Source organism: Schistocerca gregaria, chromosome 4, assembly GCF_023897955.1.
Source record: "Schistocerca gregaria isolate iqSchGreg1 chromosome 4, iqSchGreg1.2, whole genome shotgun sequence".
In the NCBI taxonomy this organism is placed as follows: domain Eukaryota; kingdom Metazoa; phylum Arthropoda; class Insecta; order Orthoptera; family Acrididae; genus Schistocerca; species Schistocerca gregaria.
In genome coordinates, this window is record NC_064923.1 from 25,787,632 (window position 1) to 25,806,233 (window position 18,602).

At 46.2% G+C, this 18,602-nt stretch overlaps 12 non-coding genes across 12 annotated transcripts; all 12 read left to right on the forward strand.

Annotated features, from left to right (window-relative positions):
• The first annotated feature begins 535 nt into the window (after positions 1-535).
• Trnat-agu (transfer RNA threonine (anticodon AGU)) lies at positions 536-607 on the forward strand. The gene has a single exon. It is a non-coding gene; the product is annotated as a tRNA-Thr (tRNA).
• A 1,447-nt stretch (positions 608-2,054) lies between these two features.
• Positions 2,055-2,126, forward strand: Trnat-agu (transfer RNA threonine (anticodon AGU)). Its single transcript has one exon. It is a non-coding gene; the product is annotated as a tRNA-Thr (tRNA).
• A 1,456-nt stretch (positions 2,127-3,582) lies between these two features.
• Trnat-agu (transfer RNA threonine (anticodon AGU)) lies at positions 3,583-3,654 on the forward strand. The gene has a single exon. It is a non-coding gene; the product is annotated as a tRNA-Thr (tRNA).
• Positions 3,655-5,089: 1,435 nt separating this feature from the next.
• Positions 5,090-5,161, forward strand: Trnat-agu (transfer RNA threonine (anticodon AGU)). The gene has a single exon. It is a non-coding gene; the product is annotated as a tRNA-Thr (tRNA).
• A 1,450-nt stretch (positions 5,162-6,611) lies between these two features.
• Positions 6,612-6,683, forward strand: Trnat-agu (transfer RNA threonine (anticodon AGU)). The gene has a single exon. It is a non-coding gene; the product is annotated as a tRNA-Thr (tRNA).
• Positions 6,684-8,118: 1,435 nt separating this feature from the next.
• Positions 8,119-8,190, forward strand: Trnat-agu (transfer RNA threonine (anticodon AGU)). Its single transcript has one exon. It is a non-coding gene; the product is annotated as a tRNA-Thr (tRNA).
• Positions 8,191-9,640: 1,450 nt separating this feature from the next.
• On the forward strand, positions 9,641-9,712 carry Trnat-agu (transfer RNA threonine (anticodon AGU)). Its single transcript has one exon. It is a non-coding gene; the product is annotated as a tRNA-Thr (tRNA).
• A 1,435-nt stretch (positions 9,713-11,147) lies between these two features.
• Trnat-agu (transfer RNA threonine (anticodon AGU)) lies at positions 11,148-11,219 on the forward strand. The gene has a single exon. It is a non-coding gene; the product is annotated as a tRNA-Thr (tRNA).
• Positions 11,220-12,675: 1,456 nt separating this feature from the next.
• Positions 12,676-12,747, forward strand: Trnat-agu (transfer RNA threonine (anticodon AGU)). The gene has a single exon. It is a non-coding gene; the product is annotated as a tRNA-Thr (tRNA).
• Positions 12,748-14,218: 1,471 nt separating this feature from the next.
• Trnat-agu (transfer RNA threonine (anticodon AGU)) lies at positions 14,219-14,290 on the forward strand. Its single transcript has one exon. It is a non-coding gene; the product is annotated as a tRNA-Thr (tRNA).
• A 1,465-nt stretch (positions 14,291-15,755) lies between these two features.
• Trnat-agu (transfer RNA threonine (anticodon AGU)) lies at positions 15,756-15,827 on the forward strand. The gene has a single exon. It is a non-coding gene; the product is annotated as a tRNA-Thr (tRNA).
• A 1,456-nt stretch (positions 15,828-17,283) lies between these two features.
• Positions 17,284-17,355, forward strand: Trnat-agu (transfer RNA threonine (anticodon AGU)). The gene has a single exon. It is a non-coding gene; the product is annotated as a tRNA-Thr (tRNA).
• The last annotated feature ends 1,247 nt before the right edge of the window (positions 17,356-18,602 follow it).

The window sequence follows — 18,602 nt, forward strand, 5'->3', positions numbered from 1 at the left end:
AGTGAACTACGTGACGAGTGTGACGTTAGGAAAACATTAGGCAACATGGGGAGGTTCTGTATGGGACCAATCAACCCAAACGAGTACTGTGTGACGTGCTAACCGGCATATACTCACCGAGGCAGCGCGGCTAGCTCAGTCGGTAGAACATAAGGCTCTTAATCCCAGGGTCGTGGGTTGGAGCCCCACGTGGGGAGGAACGGAATTTTGTTCCTCTGCAGATGTAACTTACCGTTTTTCTGATTAACGTGATGTAATGGAAATAGCAACTTTAAACTTTGCCTACGTCTCCGTCAGTCACTACGAAACTGTATTTGAAGGTGAAAATGATTTTGTAGACATGTGTGAAAGACATGTTCTGAAATGCAAGTGGTGTTATTTGGAGAGCACTTCCTTTACGTGTCAGATGTGTAGGCAAGCAGTAATGGGTCGCCATAGCTGCAAATATTAGACGGTAATATGAAGTGTTGTCAGCTGAAGTCTGATGATCCAGACGACCGTAAGGATGAAGTACGCAAAAGTACCGCTAGGCCGCGCCTCTTTAGCTCAGTGGCAGAGCACTGGTCTAGTAAACCAGGGGTCGTGAGTTCGATCCTCACAGGAGGCAGACGAATTTTGGATATCAGTTGCGCGTCGTGGCCTTATAGCAAACAGTATCTGGGATGACTAACAATTAGCGAGAGGCGTTTTATTAAGAATTACTCTCAGATGTGATTAAGGCGAATGGCGCAGATAAAGCATTTGCCAAAGCGGTACAGCATAAGGTGGGATGGGACAGTCTGAAATATATTTTATAGATGTATTTCTCACATATCTCAGAGCCTTCCGCGGTTGTCGTCGTCGTCGTCGTCGTCGTCGTCGCCGCCGCCACTTCTGCAGAAGTAGCAAATGGACATCGTAGCAAATGCGGCGCGGGACGCCCTGCCTTACATTTCCGAATGCACAAAGTGTGTGGTTTAGTTTCCCAGTCTATATTTGGTAGGTCTCGTAGCAGGTTGAATGTATCAAATGGGTGGGAAAGAGCAAGGGGCAGCGTCTGTGTAGAACGAAAACACAACTCCTCAGTGGTGTGAGCGTTTTGAGATGAGTCGTATATAAGTTCCACTTGTTTGTCAGTGACCGTGTGGCCTAATGGATAAGGCGTCGGACTTCGTATCCGAAGATTGCGTGTTTGATTCCTCTCTCGGTCGTGTTTTTCCAGATATGAAAAAGAAACATACCGTTTTAGTGCAGCACTTGAGCAGTACGAAACCGTGTGAACGTTGCTGTTGACCATTTTCTGCTTGGAGATGCTCTTGAGCTTGAAACACGCACAACAAGACCGGTGTTAACTAGCGAATTGGTTTGCATATTGCCGTCGCCGCGTGTTTTTGACTGGCACTTGCACATCTAAAATAACGTCGGAAAGTAACTCGTTCGGCTTATGAGTCACATCAAGTATGTGTGTTAATTTTGACGAAACTAGCTCTGCAGGTTGTCATGCAATTCTGTTACCTCTCAGAAATGATTATGAAATAAAAGTGAACTACGTGACGAGTGTGACGTTAGGAAAACATTAGGCAACATGGGGAGGTTCTGTATGGGACCAATCAACCCAAACGAGTACTGTGTGACGTGCTAACCGGCATATACTCACCGAGGCAGCGCGGCTAGCTCAGTCGGTAGAACATAAGGCTCTTAATCCCAGGGTCGTGGGTTCGAGCCCCACGTGGGGAGGAACGGAATTTTGTTCCTCTGCAGATGTAACTTACCGTTTTTCTGATTAACGTGATGTAATGGAAATAGCAACTTTAAACTTTGCCTACGTCTCCGTCAGTCGCTACGAAACTGTATTTGAAGGTGAAGGTGATTTTGTAGACATGTGTGAAAGACATGTTCTGAAATGCAAGTGGTGTTATTTGGAGAGCACTTCCTTTACGTGTCAGATGTGTAGGCAAGCAGTAATGGGTCGCCATAGCTGCAAATATTAGACGGTAATATGAAGTGTTGTCAGCTGAAGTCTGATGATCCAGACGACCGTAAGGATGAAGTACGTAAAAGTACCGCTAGGCCGCGCCTCTTTAGCTCAGTGGCAGAGCACTGGTCTAGTAAACCAGGGGTCGTGAGTTCGATCCTCACAGGAGGCAGACGAATTTTGGATATCAGTTGCGCGTCGTGGCCTTATAGCAAACAGTATCTGGGATGACTAACAATTAGCGAGAGGCGTTTTATTAAGAATTACTCTCAGATGTGATTAAGGCGAATGGCGCAGATAAAGCATTTGCCAAAGCGGTACAGCATAAGGTGGGATGGGACAGTCTGAAATATATTTTATAGATGTATTTCTCACATATCTCAGAGCCTTCCGCGGTTGTCGTCGTCGTCGTCGTCGTCGTCGTCGTCGTCGTCGCCGCCGCCACTTCTGCAGAAGTAGCAAATGGACATCGTAGCAAATGCGGCGAGGGACGCCCTGCCTTACATTTCCGAATGCACAAAGTGTGTGGTTTAGTTTCCCAGTCTATATTTGGTAGGTCTCGTAGCAGGTTGAATGTATCAAATGGGTGGGAAAGAGCAAGGGGCAGCGTCTGTGTAGAACGAAAACACAACTCCTCAGTGGTGTGAGCGTTTTGAGATGAGTCGTATATAAGTTCCACTTGTTTGTCAGTGACCGTGTGGCCTAATGGATAAGGCGTCGGACTTCGTATCCGAAGTTTGCGTGTTTGATTCCTCTCTCGGTCGTGTTTTTCCAGATATGAAAAAGAAACATACCGTTTTAGTGCAGCACTTGAGCAGTACGAAACCGTGTGAACGTTGCTGTTGACCATTTTCTGCTTGGAGATGCTCTTGAGCTTGAAACACGCACAACAAGACCGGTGTTAACTAGCGAATTGGTTTGCATATTGCCGTCGCCGCGTGTTTTTGACTGGCACTTGCACATCTAAAATAATGTCGGAAAGTAACTCGTTCGGCTTATGAGTCACATCAAGTATGTGTGTTAATTTTGACGAAACTAGCTCTGCAGGTTGTCATGCAATTCTGTTACCTCTCAGAAATGATTATGAAATAAAAGTGAACTACGTGACGAGTGTGACGTTAGGAAAACATTAGGCAACATGGGGAGGTTCAGTATGGGACCAATCAACCCAAACGAGTACTGTGTGACGTGCTAACCGGCATATACTCACCGAGGCAGCGCGGCTAGCTCAGTCGGTAGAACATAAGGCTCTTAATCCGAGGGTCGTGGGTTCGAGCCCCACGTGGGGAGGAACGGAATTTTGTTCCTCTGCAGATGTAACTTACCGTTTTTCTGATTAACGTGATCTAATGGAAATAGCAACTTTAAACTTTGCCTACGTCTCCGTCAGTCGCTACGAAACTGTATTTGAAGGTGAAGGTGATTTTGTAGACATGTGTGAAAGATATGTTCTGAAATGCAAGTGGTGTTATTTGGAGAGCACTTCCTTTACGTGTCAGATGTGTAGGCAAGCAGTAATGGGTCGCCATAGCTGCAAATATTAGACGGTAATATGAAGTGTTGTCAGCTGAAGTCTGATGATCCAGACGACCGTAAGGATGAAGTACGCAAAAGTACCACTAGGCCGCGCCTCTTTAGCTCAGTGGCAGAGCACTGGTCTAGTAAACCAGGGGTCGTGAGTTCGATCCTCACAGGAGGCAGACGAATTTTGGATATCAGTTGCGCGTCGTGGCCTTATAGCAAACAGTATCTGGGATGACTAACAATTAGCGAGAGGCGTTTTATTAAGAATTACTCTCAGATGTGATTAAGGCGAATGGCGCAGATAAAGCATTTGCCAAAGCGGTACAGCATAAGGTGGGATGGGACAGTCTGAAATATATTTTATAGATGTATTTCTCACATATCTCAGAGCCTTCCGCGGTTGTCGTCGTCGTCGCCGCCGCCGCCACTTCTGCAGAAGTAGCAAATGGACATCGTAGCAAATGCGGCGAGGGACGCCCTGCCTTACATTTCCGAATGCACAAAGTGTGTGGTTTAGTTTCCCAGTCTATATTTGGTAGGTCTCGTAGCAGGTTGAATGTATCAAATGGGTGGGAAAGAGCAAGGGGCAGCGTCTGTGTAGAACGAAAACACAACTCCTCAGTGGTGTGAGCGTTTTGAGATGAGTCGTATATAAGTTCCACTCGTTTGTCAGTGACCGTGTGGCCTAATGGATAAGGCGTCGGACTTCGTATCCGAAGATTGCGTGTTTGATTCCTCTCTCGGTCGTGTTTTTCCAGATATGAAAAAGAAACATACCGTTTTAGTGCAGCACTTGAGCAGTACGAAACCGTGTGAACGTTGCTGTTGACCATTTTCTGCTTGGAGATGCTCTTGAGCTTGAAACACGCACAACAAGACCGGTGTTAACTAGCGAATTGGTTTGCATATTGCCGTCGCCGCGTGTTTTTGACTGGCACTTGCACATCTAAAATAACGTCGGAAAGTAACTCGTTCGGCTTATGAGTCACATCAAGTATGTGTGTTAATTTTGACGAAACTAGCTCTGCAGGTTGTTATGCAATTCTGTTACCTCTCAGAAATGATTATGAAATAAAAGTGAACTACGTGACGAGTGTGACGTTAGGAAAACATTAGGCAACATGGGGAGGTTCTGTATGGGACCAATCAACCCAAACGAGTACTGTGTGACGTGCTAACCGGCATATACTCACCGAGGCAGCGCGGCTAGCTCAGTCGGTAGAACATAAGGCTCTTAATCCCAGGGTCGTGGGTTCGAGCCCCACGTGGGCAGGAACGGAATTTTGTTCCTCTGCAGATGTAACTTACCGTTTTTCTGATTAACGTGATGTAATGGAAATAGCAACTTTAAACTTTGCCTACGTCTCCGTCAGTCGCTACGAAACTGTATTTGAAGGTGAAGGTGATTTTGTAGACATGTGTGAAAGACATGTTCTGAAATGCAAGTGGTGTTATTTGGAGAGCACTTCCTTTACGTGTCAGATGTGTAGGCAAGCAGTAATGGGTCGCCATAGCTGCAAATATTAGACGGTAATATGAAGTGTTGTCAGCTGAAGTCTGATGATCCAGACGACCGTAAGGATGAAGTACGCAAAAGTACCGCTAGGCCGCGCCTCTTTAGCTCAGTGGCAGAGCACTGGTCTAGTAAACCAGGGGTCGTGAGTTCGATCCTCACAGGAGGCAGACGAATTTTGGATATCAGTTGCGCGTCGTGGCCTTATAGCAAACAGTATCTGGGATGACTAACAATTAGCGAGAGGCGTTTTATTAAGAATTACTCTCAGATGTGATTAAGGCGAATGGCGCAGATAAAGCATTTGCCAAAGCGGTACAGCATAAGGTGGGATGGGACAGTCTGAAATATATTTTATAGATGTATTTCTCACATATCTCAGAGCCTTCCGCGGTTGTCGTCGTCGTCGTCGTCGTCGTCGTCGTCGCCGCCGCCACTTCTGCAGAAGTAGCAAATGGACATCGTAGCAAATGCGGCGAGGGACGCCCTGCCTTACATTTCCGAATGCACAAAGTGTGTGGTTTAGTTTCCCAGTCTATATTTGGTAGGTCTCGTAGCAGGTTGAATGTATCAAATGGGTGGGAAAGAGCAAGGGGCAGCGTCTGTGTAGAACGAAAACACAACTCCTCAGTGGTGTGAGCGTTTTGAGATGAGTCGTATATAAGTTCCACTTGTTTGTCAGTGACCGTGTGGCCTAATGGATAAGGCGTCGGACTTCGTATCCGAAGTTTGCGTGTTTGATTCCTCTCTCGGTCGTGTTTTTCCAGATATGAAAAAGAAACATACCGTTTTAGTGCAGCACTTGAGCAGTACGAAACCGTGTGAACGTTGCTGTTGACCATTTTCTGCTTGGAGATGCTCTTGAGCTTGAAACACGCACAACAAGACCGGTGTTAACTAGCGAATTGGTTTGCATATTGCCGTCGCCGCGTGTTTTTGACTGGCACTTGCACATCTAAAATAATGTCGGAAAGTAACTCGTTCGGCTTATGAGTCACATCAAGTATGTGTGTTAATTTTGACGAAACTAGCTCTGCAGGTTGTCATGCAATTCTGTTACCTCTCAGAAATGATTATGAAATAAAAGTGAACTACGTGACGAGTGTGACGTTAGGAAAACATTAGGCAACATGGGGAGGTTCTGTATGGGACCAATCAACCCAAACGAGTACTGTGTGACGTGCTAACCGGCATATACTCACCGAGGCAGCGCGGCTAGCTCAGTCGGTAGAACATAAGGCTCTTAATCCCAGGGTCGTGGGTTCGAGCCCCACGTGGGGAGGAACGGAATTTTGTTCATCTGCAGATGTAACTTACCGTTTTTCTGATTAACGTGATCTAATGGAAATAGCAACTTTAAACTTTGCCTACGTCTCCGTCAGTCGCTACGAAACTGTATTTGAAGGTGAAGGTGATTTTGTAGACATGTGTGAAAGATATGTTCTGAAATGCAAGTGGTGTTATTTGGAGAGCACTTCCTTTACGTGTCAGATGTGTAGGCAAGCAGTAATGGGTCGCCATAGCTGCAAATATTAGACGGTAATATGAAGTGTTGTCAGCTGAAGTCTGATGATCCAGACGACCGTAAGGATGAAGTACGCAAAAGTACCGCTAGGCCGCGCCTCTTTAGCTCAGTGGCAGAGCACTGGTCTAGTAAACCAGGGGTCGTGAGTTCGATCCTCACAGGAGGCAGACGAATTTTGGATATCAGTTGCGCGTCGTGGCCTTATAGCAAACAGTATCTGGGATGACTAACAATTAGCGAGAGGCGTTTTATTAAGAATTACTCTCAGATGTGATTAAGGCGAATGGCGCAGATAAAGCATTTGCCAAAGCGGTACAGCATAAGGTGGGATGGGACAGTCTGAAATATATTTTATAGATGTATTTCTCACATATCTCAGAGCCTTCCGCGGTTGTCGTCGTCGTCGCCGCCGCCGCCACTTCTGCAGAAGTAGCAAATGGACATCGTAGCAAATGCGGCGAGGGACGCCCTGCCTTACATTTCCGAATGCACAAAGTGTGTGGTTTAGTTTCCCAGTCTATATTTGGTAGGTCTCGTAGCAGGTTGAATGTATCAAATGGGTGGGAAAGAGCAAGGGGCAGCGTCTGTGTAGAACGAAAACACAACTCCTCAGTGGTGTGAGCGTTTTGAGATGAGTCGTATATAAGTTCCACTTGTTTGTCAGTGACCGTGTGGCCTAATGGATAAGGCGTCGGACTTCGTATCCGAAGATTGCGTGTTTGATTCCTCTCTCGGTCGTGTTTTTCCAGATATGAAAAAGAAACATACCGTTTTAGTGCAGCACTTGAGCAGTACGAAACCGTGTGAACGTTGCTGTTGACCATTTTCTGCTTGGAGATGCTCTTGAGCTTGAAACACGCACAACAAGACCGGTGTTAACTAGCGAATTGGTTTGCATATTGCCGTCGCCGCGTGTTTTTGACTGGCACTTGCACATCTAAAATAACGTCGGAAAGTAACTCGTTCGGCTTATGAGTCACATCAAGTATGTGTGTTAATTTTGACGAAACTAGCTCTGCAGGTTGTCATGCAATTCTGTTACCTCTCAGAAATGATTATGAAATAAAAGTGAACTACGTGACGAGTGTGACGTTAGGAAAACATTAGGCAACATGGGGAGGTTCTGTATGGGACCAATCAACCCAAACGAGTACTGTGTGACGTGCTAACCGGCATATACTCACCGAGGCAGCGCGGCTAGCTCAGTCGGTAGAACATAAGGCTCTTAATCCCAGGGTCGTGGGTTCGAGCCCCACGTGGGGAGGAACGGAATTTTGTTCCTCTGCAGATGTAACTTACCGTTTTTCTGATTAACGTGATGTAATGGAAATAGCAACTTTAAACTTTGCCTACGTCTCCGTCAGTCGCTACGAAACTGTATTTGAAGGTGAAGGTGATTTTGTAGACATGTGTGAAAGACATGTTCTGAAATGCAAGTGGTGTTATTTGGAGAGCACTTCCTTTACGTGTCAGATGTGTAGGCAAGCAGTAATGGGTCGCCATAGCTGCAAATATTAGACGGTAATATGAAGTGTTGTCAGCTGAAGTCTGATGATCCAGACGACCGTAAGGATGAAGTACGCAAAAGTACCGCTAGGCCGCGCCTCTTTAGCTCAGTGGCAGAGCACTGGTCTAGTAAACCAGGGGTCGTGAGTTCGATCCTCACAGGAGGCAGACGAATTTTGGATATCAGTTGCGCGTCGTGGCCTTATAGCAAACAGTATCTGGGATGACTAACAATTAGCGAGAGGCGTTTTATTAAGAATTACTCTCAGATGTGATTAAGGCGAATGGCGCAGATAAAGCATTTGCCAAAGCGGTACAGCATAAGGTGGGATGGGACAGTCTGAAATATATTTTATAGATGTATTTCTCACATATCTCAGAGCCTTCCGCGGTTGTCGTCGTCGTCGTCGTCGTCGTCGTCGTCGCCGCCGCCACTTCTGCAGAAGTAGCAAATGGACATCGTAGCAAATGCGGCGAGGGACGCCCTGCCTTACATTTCCGAATGCACAAAGTGTGTGGTTTAGTTTCCCAGTCTATATTTGGTAGGTCTCGTAGCAGGTTGAATGTATCAAATGGGTGGGAAAGAGCAAGGGGCAGCGTCTGTGTAGAACGAAAACACAACTCCTCAGTGGTGTGAGCGTTTTGAGATGAGTCGTATATAAGTTCCACTTGTTTGTCAGTGACCGTGTGGCCTAATGGATAAGGCGTCGGACTTCGTATCCGAAGTTTGCGTGTTTGATTCCTCTCTCGGTCGTGTTTTTCCAGATATGAAAAAGAAACATACCGTTTTAGTGCAGCACTTGAGCAGTACGAAACCGTGTGAACGTTGCTGTTGACCATTTTCTGCTTGGAGATGCTCTTGAGCTTGAAACACGCACAACAAGACCGGTGTTAACTAGCGAATTGGTTTGCATATTGCCGTCGCCGCGTGTTTTTGACTGGCACTTGCACATCTAAAATAATGTCGGAAAGTAACTCGTTCGGCTTATGAGTCACATCAAGTATGTGTGTTAATTTTGACGAAACTAGCTCTGCAGGTTGTCATGCAATTCTGTTACCTCTCAGAAATGATTATGAAATAAAAGTGAACTACGTGACGAGTGTGACGTTAGGAAAACATTAGGCAACATGGGGAGGTTCTGTATGGGACCAATCAACCCAAACGAGTACTGTGTGACGTGCTAACCGGCATATACTCACCGAGGCAGCGCGGCTAGCTCAGTCGGTAGAACATAAGGCTCTTAATCCCAGGGTCGTGGGTTCGAGCCCCACGTGGGGAGGAACGGAATTTTGTTCATCTGCAGATGTAACTTACCGTTTTTCTGATTAACGTGATCTAATGGAAATAGCAACTTTAAACTTTGCCTACGTCTCCGTCAGTCGCTACGAAACTGTATTTGAAGGTGAAGGTGATTTTGTAGACATGTGTGAAAGATATGTTCTGAAATGCAAGTGGTGTTATTTGGAGAGCACTTCCTTTACGTGTCAGATGTGTAGGCAAGCAGTAATGGGTCGCCATAGCTGCAAATATTAGACGGTAATATGAAGTGTTGTCAGCTGAAGTCTGATGATCCAGACGACCGTAAGGATGAAGTACGCAAAAGTACCGCTAGGCCGCGCCTCTTTAGCTCAGTGGCAGAGCACTGGTCTAGTAAACCAGGGGTCGTGAGTTCGATCCTCACAGGAGGCAGACGAATTTTGGATATCAGTTGCGCGTCGTGGCCTTATAGCAAACAGTATCTGGGATGACTAACAATTAGCGAGAGGCGTTTTATTAAGAATTACTCTCAGATGTGATTAAGGCGAATGGCGCAGATAAAGCATTTGCCAAAGCGGTACAGCATAAGGTGGGATGGGACAGTCTGAAATATATTTTATAGATGTATTTCTCACATATCTCAGAGCCTTCCGCGGTTGTCGTCGTCGTCGCCGCCGCCGCCACTTCTGCAGAAGTAGCAAATGGACATCGTAGCAAATGCGGCGAGGGACGCCCTGCCTTACATTTCCGAATGCACAAAGTGTGTGGTTTAGTTTCCCAGTCTATATTTGGTAGGTCTCGTAGCAGGTTGAATGTATCAAATGGGTGGGAAAGAGCAAGGGGCAGCGTCTGTGTAGAACGAAAACACAACTCCTCAGTGGTGTGAGCGTTTTGAGATGAGTCGTATATAAGTTCCACTTGTTTGTCAGTGACCGTGTGGCCTAATGGATAAGGCGTCGGACTTCGTATCCGAAGATTGCGTGTTTGATTCCTCTCTCGGTCGTGTTTTTCCAGATATGAAAAAGAAACATACCGTTTTAGTGCAGCACTTGAGCAGTACGAAACCGTGTGAACGTTGCTGTTGACCATTTTCTGCTTGGAGATGCTCTTGAGCTTGAAACACGCACAACAAGACCGGTGTTAACTAGCGAATTGGTTTGCATATTGCCGTCGCCGCGTGTTTTTGACTGGCACTTGCACATCTAAAATAACGTCGGAAAGTAACTCGTTCGGCTTATGAGTCACATCAAGTATGTGTGTTAATTTTGACGAAACTAGCTCTGCAGGTTGTCATGCAATTCTGTTACCTCTCAGAAATGATTATGAAATAAAAGTGAACTACGTGACGAGTGTGACGTTAGGAAAACATTAGGCAACATGGGGAGGTTCTGTATGGGACCAATCAACCCAAACGAGTACTGTGTGACGTGCTAACCGGCATATACTCACCGAGGCAGCGCGGCTAGCTCAGTCGGTAGAACATAAGGCTCTTAATCCCAGGGTCGTGGGTTCGAGCCCCACGTGGGGAGGAACGGAATTTTGTTCCTCTGCAGATGTAACTTACCGTTTTTCTGATTAACGTGATGTAATGGAAATAGCAACTTTAAACTTTGCCTACGACTCCGTCAGTCGCTACGAAACTGTATTTGAAGGTGAAGGTGATTTTGTAGACATGTGTGAAAGACATGTTCTGAAATGCAAGTGGTGTTATTTGGAGAGCACTTCCTTTACGTGTCAGATGTGTAGGCAAGCAGTAATGGGTCGCCATAGCTGCAAATATTAGACGGTAATATGAAGTGTTGTCAGCTGAAGTCTGATGATCCAGACGACCGTAAGGATGAAGTACGCAAAAGTACCGCTAGGCCGTGCCTCTTTAGCTCAGTGGCAGAGCACTGGTCTAGTAAACCAGGGGTCGTGAGTTCGATCCTCACAGGAGGCAGACGAATTTTGGATATCAGTTGCGCGTCGTGGCCTTATAGCAAACAGTATCTGGGATGACTAACAATTAGCGAGAGGCGTTTTATTAAGAATTACTCTCAGATGTGATTAAGGCGAATGGCGCAGATAAAGCATTTGCCAAAGCGGTACAGCATAAGGTGGGATGGGACAGTCTGAAATATATTTTATAGATGTATTTCTCACATATCTCAGAGCCTTCCGCGGTTGTCGTCGTCGTCGTCGTCGTCGTCGTCGTCGTCGTCGCCGCCGCCACTTCTGCAGAAGTAGCAAATGGACATCGTAGCAAATGCGGCGAGGGACGCCCTGCCTTACATTTCCGAATGCACAAAGTGTGTGGTTTAGTTTCCCAGTCTATATTTGGTAGGTCTCGTAGCAGGTTGAATGTATCAAATGGGTGGGAAAGAGCAAGGGGCAGCGTCTGTGTAGAACGAAAACACAACTCCTCAGTGGTGTGAGCGTTTTGAGATGAGTCGTATATAAGTTCCACTTGTTTGTCAGTGACCGTGTGGCCTAATGGATAAGGCGTCGGACTTCGAATCCGAAGTTTGCGTGTTTGATTCCTCTCTCGGTCGTGTTTTTCCAGATATGAAAAAGAAACATACCGTTTTAGTGCAGCACTTGAGCAGTACGAAACCGTGTGAACGTTGCTGTTGACCATTTTCTGCTTGGAGATGCTCTTGAGCTTGAAACACGCACAACAAGACCGGTGTTAACTAGCGAATTGGTTTGCATATTGCCGTCGCCGCGTGTTTTTGACTGGCACTTGCACATCTAAAATAATGTCGGAAAGTAACTCGTTCGGCTTATGAGTCACATCAAGTATGTGTGTTAATTTTGACGAAACTAGCTCTGCAGGTTGTCATGCAATTCTGTTACCTCTCAGAAATGATTATGAAATAAAAGTGAACTACGTGACGAGTGTGACGTTAGGAAAACATTAGGCAACATGGGGAGGTTCTGTATGGGACCAATCAACCCAAACGAGTACTGTGTGACGTGCTAACCGGCATATACTCACCGAGGCAGCGCGGCTAGCTCAGTCGGTAGAACATAAGGCTCTTAATCCCAGGGTCGTGGGTTCGAGCCCCACGTGGGGAGGAACGGAATTTTGTTCCTCTGCAGATGTAACTTACCGTTTTTCTGATTAACGTGATCTAATGGAAATAGCAACTTTAAACTTTGCCTACGTCTCCGTCAGTCGCTACGAAACTGTATTTGAAGGTGAAGGTGATTTTGTAGACATGTGTGAAAGATATGTTCTGAAATGCAAGTGGTGTTATTTGGAGAGCACTTCCTTTACGTGTCAGATGTGTAGGCAAGCAGTAATGGGTCGCCATAGCTGCAAATATTAGACGGTAATATGAAGTGTTGTCAGCTGAAGTCTGATGATCCAGACGACCGTAAGGATGAAGTACGCAAAAGTACCGCTAGGCCGCGCCTCTTTAGCTCAGTGGCAGAGCACTGGTCTAGTAAACCAGGGGTCGTGAGTTCGATCCTCACAGGAGGCAGACGAATTTTGGATATCAGTTGCGCGTCGTGGCCTTATAGCAAACAGTATCTGGGATGACTAACAATTAGCGAGAGGCGTTTTATTAAGAATTACTCTCAGATGTGATTAAGGCGAATGGCGCAGATAAAGCATTTGCCAAAGCGGTACAGCATAAGGTGGGATGGGACAGTCTGAAATATATTTTATAGACGTATTTCTCACATATCTCAGAGCCTTCCGCGGTTGTCGTCGTCGTCGTCGTCGTCGTCGTCGTCGTCGTCGTCGTCGTCGTCGCCGCCGCCGCCACTTCTGCAGAAGTAGCAAATGGACATCGTAGCAAATGCGGCGAGGGACGCCCTGCCTTACATTTCCGAATGCACAAAGTTTGTGGTTTAGTTTCCCAGTCTATATTTGGTAGGTCTCGTAGCAGGTTGAATGTATCAAATGGGTGGGAAAGAGCAAGGGGCAGCGTCTGTGTAGAACGAAAACACAACTCCTCAGTGGTGTGAGCGTTTTGAGATGAGTCGTATATAAGTTCCTTTTGTTTGTCAGTGACCGTGTGGCCTAATGGATAAGGCGTCGGACTTCGTATCCGAAGATTGCGTGTTTGATTCCTCTCTCGGTCGTGTTTTTCCAGATATGAAAAAGAAACATACCGTTTTAGTGCAGCACTTGAGCAGTACGAAACCGTGTGAACGTTGCTGTTGACCATTTTCTGCTTGGAGATGCTCTTGAGCTTGAAACACGCACAACAAGACCGGTGTTAACTAGCGAATTGGTTTGCATATTGCCGTCGCCGCGTGTTTTTGACTGGCACTTGCACATCTAAAATAACGTCGGAAAGTAACTCGTTCGGCTTATGAGTCACATCAAGTATGTGTGTTAATTTTGACGAAACTAGCTCTGCAGGTTGTCATGCAATTCTGTTACCTCTCAGAAATGATTATGAAATAAAAGTGAACTACGTGACGAGTGTGACGTTAGGAAAACATTAGGCAACATGGGGAGGTTCTGTATGGGACCAATCAACCCAAACGAGTACTGTGTGACGTGCTAACCGGCATATACTCACCGAGGCAGCGCGGCTAGCTCAGTCGGTAGAACATAAGGCTCTTAATCCCAGGGTCGTGGGTTGGAGCCCCACGTGGGGAGGAACGGAATTTTGTTCCTCTGCAGATGTAACTTACCGTTTTTCTGATTAACGTGATGTAATGGAAATAGCAACTTTAAACTTTGCCTACGTCTCCGTCAGTCGCTACGAAACTGTATTTGAAGGTGAAGGTGATTTTGTAGACATGTGTGAAAGACATGTTCTGAAATGCAAGTGGTGTTATTTGGAGAGCACTTCCTTTACGTGTCAGATGTGTAGGCAAGCAGTAATGGGTCGCCATAGCTGCAAATATTAGACGGTAATATGAAGTGTTGTCAGCTGAAGTCTGATGATCCAGACGACCGTAAGGATGAAGTACGCAAAAGTACCGCTAGGCCGCGCCTCTTTAGCTCAGTGGCAGAGCACTGGTCTAGTAAACCAGGGGTCGTGAGTTCGATCCTCACAGGAGGCAGACGAATTTTGGATATCAGTTGCGCGTCGTGGCCTTATAGCAAACAGTATCTGGGATGACTAACAATTAGCGAGAGGCGTTTTATTAAGAATTACTCTCAGATGTGATTAAGGCGAATGGCGCAGATAAAGCATTTGCCAAAGCGGTACAGCATAAGGTGGGATGGGACAGTCTGAAATATATTTTATAGATGTATTTCTCACATATCTCAGAGCCTTCCGCGGTTGTCGTCGTCGTCGTCGTCGTCGTCGTCGTCGTCGTCGTCGTCGCCGCCGCCGCCACTTCTGCAGAAGTAGCAAATGGACATCGTAGCAAATGCGGCGAGGGACGCCCTGCCTTACATTTCCGAATGCACAAAGTGTGTGGTTTAGTTTCCCAGTCTATATTTGGTAGGTCTCGTAGCAGGTTGAATGTATCAAATGGGTGGGAAAGAGCAAGGGGCAGCGTCTGTGTAGAACGAAAACACAACTCCTCAGTGGTGTGAGCGTTTTGAGATGAGTCGTATATAAGTTCCACTTGTTTGTCAGTGACCGTGTGGCCTAATGGATAAGGCGTCGGACTTCGTATCCGAAGATTGCGTGTTTGATTCCTCTCTCGGTCGTGTTTTTCCAGATATGAAAAAGAAACATACCGTTTTAGTGCAGCACTTGAGCAGTACGAAACCGTGTGAACGTTGCTGTTGACCATTTTCTGCTTGGAGATGCTCTTGAGCTTGAAACACGCACAACAAGACCGGTGTTAACTAGCGAATTGGTTTGCATATTGCCGTCGCCGCGTGTTTTTGACTGGCACTTGCACATCTAAAATAACGTCGGAAAGTAACTCGTTCGGCTTATGAGTCACATCAAGTATGTGTGTTAATTTTGACGAAACTAGCTCTGCAGGTTGTCATGCAATTCTGTTACCTCTCAGAAATGATTATGAAATAAAAGTGAACTACGTGACGAGTGTGACGTTAGGAAAACATTAGGCAACATGGGGAGGTTCTGTATGGGACCAATCAACCCAAACGAGTACTGTGTGACGTGCTAACCGGCATATACTCACCGAGGCAGCGCGGCTAGCTCAGTCGGTAGAACATAAGGCTCTTAATCCCAGGGTCGTGGGTTGGAGCCCCACGTGGGGAGGAACGGAATTTTGTTCCTCTGCAGATGTAACTTACCGTTTTTCTGATTAACGTGATGTAATGGAAATAGCAACTTTAAACTTTGCCTACGTCTCCGTCAGTCGCTACGAAACTGTATTTGAAGGTGAAGGTGATTTTGTAGACATGTGTGAAAGACATGTTCTGAAATGCAAGTGGTGTTATTTGGAGAGCACTTCCTTTACGTGTCAGATGTGTAGGCAAGCAGTAATGGGTCGCCATAGCTGCAAATATTAGACGGTAATATGAAGTGTTGTCAGCTGAAGTCTGATGATCCAGACGACCGTAAGGATGAAGTACGCAAAAGTACCGCTAGGCGACGCCTCTTTAGCTCAGTGGCAGAGCACTGGTCTAGTAAACCAGGGGTCGTGAGTTCGATCCTCACAGGAGGCAGACGAATTTTGGATATCAGTTGCGCGTCGTGGCCTTATAGCAAACAGTATCTGGGATGACTAACAATTAGCGAGAGGCGTTTTATTAAGAATTACTCTCAGATGTGATTAAGGCGAATGGCGCAGATAAAGCATTTGCCAAAGCGGTACAGCATAAGGTGGGATGGGACAGTCTGAAATATATTTTATAGATGTATTTCTCACATATCTCAGAGCCTTCCGCGGTTGTCGTCGTCGTCGTCGTCGTCGTCGTCGTCGCCGCCGCCGCCGCCACTTCTGCAGAAGTAGCAAATGGACATCGTAGCAAATGCGGCGAGGGACGCCCTGCCTTACATTTCCGAATGCACAAAGTGTGTGGTTTAGTTTCCCAGTCTATATTTGGTAGGTCTCGTAGCAGGTTGAATGTATCAAATGGGTGGGAAAGAGCAAGGGGCAGCGTCTGTGTAGAACGAAAACACAACTCCTCAGTGGTGTGAGCGTTTTGAGATGAGTCGTATATAAGTTCCACTTGTTTGTCAGTGACCGTGTGGCCTAATGGATAAGGCGTCGGACTTCGTATCCGAAGATTGCGTGTTTGATTCCTCTCTCGGTCGTGTTTTTCCAGATATGAAAAAGAAACATACCGTTTTAGTGCAGCACTTGAGCAGTACGATACCGTGTGAACGTTGCTGTTGACCATTTTCTGCTTGGAGATGCTCTTGAGCTTGAAACACGCACAACAAGACCGGTGTTAACTAGCGAATTGGTTTGCATATTGCCGTCGCCGCGTGTTTTTGACTGGCACTTGCACATCTAAAATAACGTCGGAAAGTAACTCGTTCGGCTTATGAGTCACATCAAGTATGTGTGTTAATTTTGACGAAACTAGCTCTGCAGGTTGTCATGCAATTCTGTTACCTCTCAGAAATGATTATGAAATAAAAGTGAACTACGTGACGAGTGTGACGTTAGGAAAACATTAGGCAACATGGGGAGGTTCTGTATGGGACCAATCAACCCAAACGAGTACTGTGTGACGTGCTAACCGGCATATACTCACCGAGGCAGCGCGGCTAGCTCAGTCGGTAGAACATAAGGCTCTTAATCCCAGGGTCGTGGGTTCGAGCCCCACGTGGGGAGGAACGGAATTTTGTTCCTCTGCAGATGTAACTTACCGTTTTTCTGATTAACGTGATGTAATGGAAATAGCAACTTTAAACTTTGCCTACGTCTCCGTCAGTCGCTACGAAACTGTATTTGAAGGTGAAGGTGATTTTGTAGACATGTGTGAAAGACATGTTCTGAAATGCAAGTGGTGTTATTTGGAGAGCACTTCCTTTACGTGTCAGATGTGTAGGCAAGCAGTAATGGGTCGCCATAGCTGCAAATATTAGACGGTAATATGAAGTGTTGTCAGCTGAAGTCTGATGATCCAGACGACCGTAAGGATGAAGTACGCAAAAGTACCGCTAGGCCGCGCCTCTTTAGCTCAGTGGCAGAGCACTGGTCTAGTAAACCAGGGGTCGTGAGTTCGATCCTCACAGGAGGCAGACGAATTTTGGATATCAGTTGCGCGTCGTGGCCTTATAGCAAACAGTATCTGGGATGACTAACAATTAGCGAGAGGCGTTTTATTAAGAATTACTCTCAGATGTGATTAAGGCGAATGGCGCAGATAAAGCATTTGCCAAAGCGGTACAGCATAAGGTGGGATGGGACAGTCTGAAATATATTTTATAGATGTATTTCTCACATATCTCAGAGCCTTCCGCGGTTGTCGTCGTCGTCGTCGTCGTCGTCGTCGTCGCCGCCGCCACTTCTGCAGAAGTAGCAAATGGACATCGTAGCAAATGCGGCGAGGGACGCCCTGCCTTACATTTCCGAATGCACAAAGTGTGTGGTTTAGTTTCCCAGTCTATATTTGGTAGGTCTCGTAGCAGGTTGAATGTATCAAATGGGTGGGAAAGAGCAAGGGGCAGCGTCTGTGTAGAACGAAAACACAACTCCTCAGTGGTGTGAGCGTTTTGAGATGAGTCGTATATAAGTTCCACTTGTTTGTCAGTGACCGTGTGGCCTAATGGATAAGGCGTCGGGCTTCGTATCCGAAGATTGCGTGTTTGATTCCTCTCTCGGTCGTGTTTTTCCAGATATGAAAAAGAAACATACCGTTTTAGTGCAGCACTTGAGCAGTACGAAACCGTGTGAACGTTGCTGTTGACCATTTTCTGCTTGGAGATGCTCTTGAGCTTGAAACACGCACAACAAGACCGGTGTTAACTAGCGAATTGGTTTGCATATTGCCGTCGCCGCGTGTTTTTGACTGGCACTTGCACATCTAAAATAACGTCGGAAAGTAACTCGTTCGGCTTATGAGTCACATCAAGTATGTGTGTTAATTTTGACGAAACTAGCTCTGCAGGTTGTCATGCAATTCTGTTACCTCTCAGAAATGATTATGAAATAAAAGTGAACTACGTGACGAGTGTGACGTTAGGAAAACATTAGGCAACATGGGGAGGTTCTGTATGGGACCAATCAACCCAAACGAGTACTGTGTGACGTGCTAACCGGCATATACTCACCGAGGCAGCGCGGCTAGCTCAGTCGGTAGAACATAAGGCTCTTAATCCCAGGGTCGTGGGTTCGAGCCCCACGTGGGGAGGAACGGAATTTTGTTCCTCTGCAGATGTAACTTACCGTTTTTCTGATTAACGTGATGTAATGGAAATAGCAACTTTAAACTTTGCCTACGTCTCCGTCAGTCGCTACGAAACTGTATTTGAAGGTGAAGGTGATT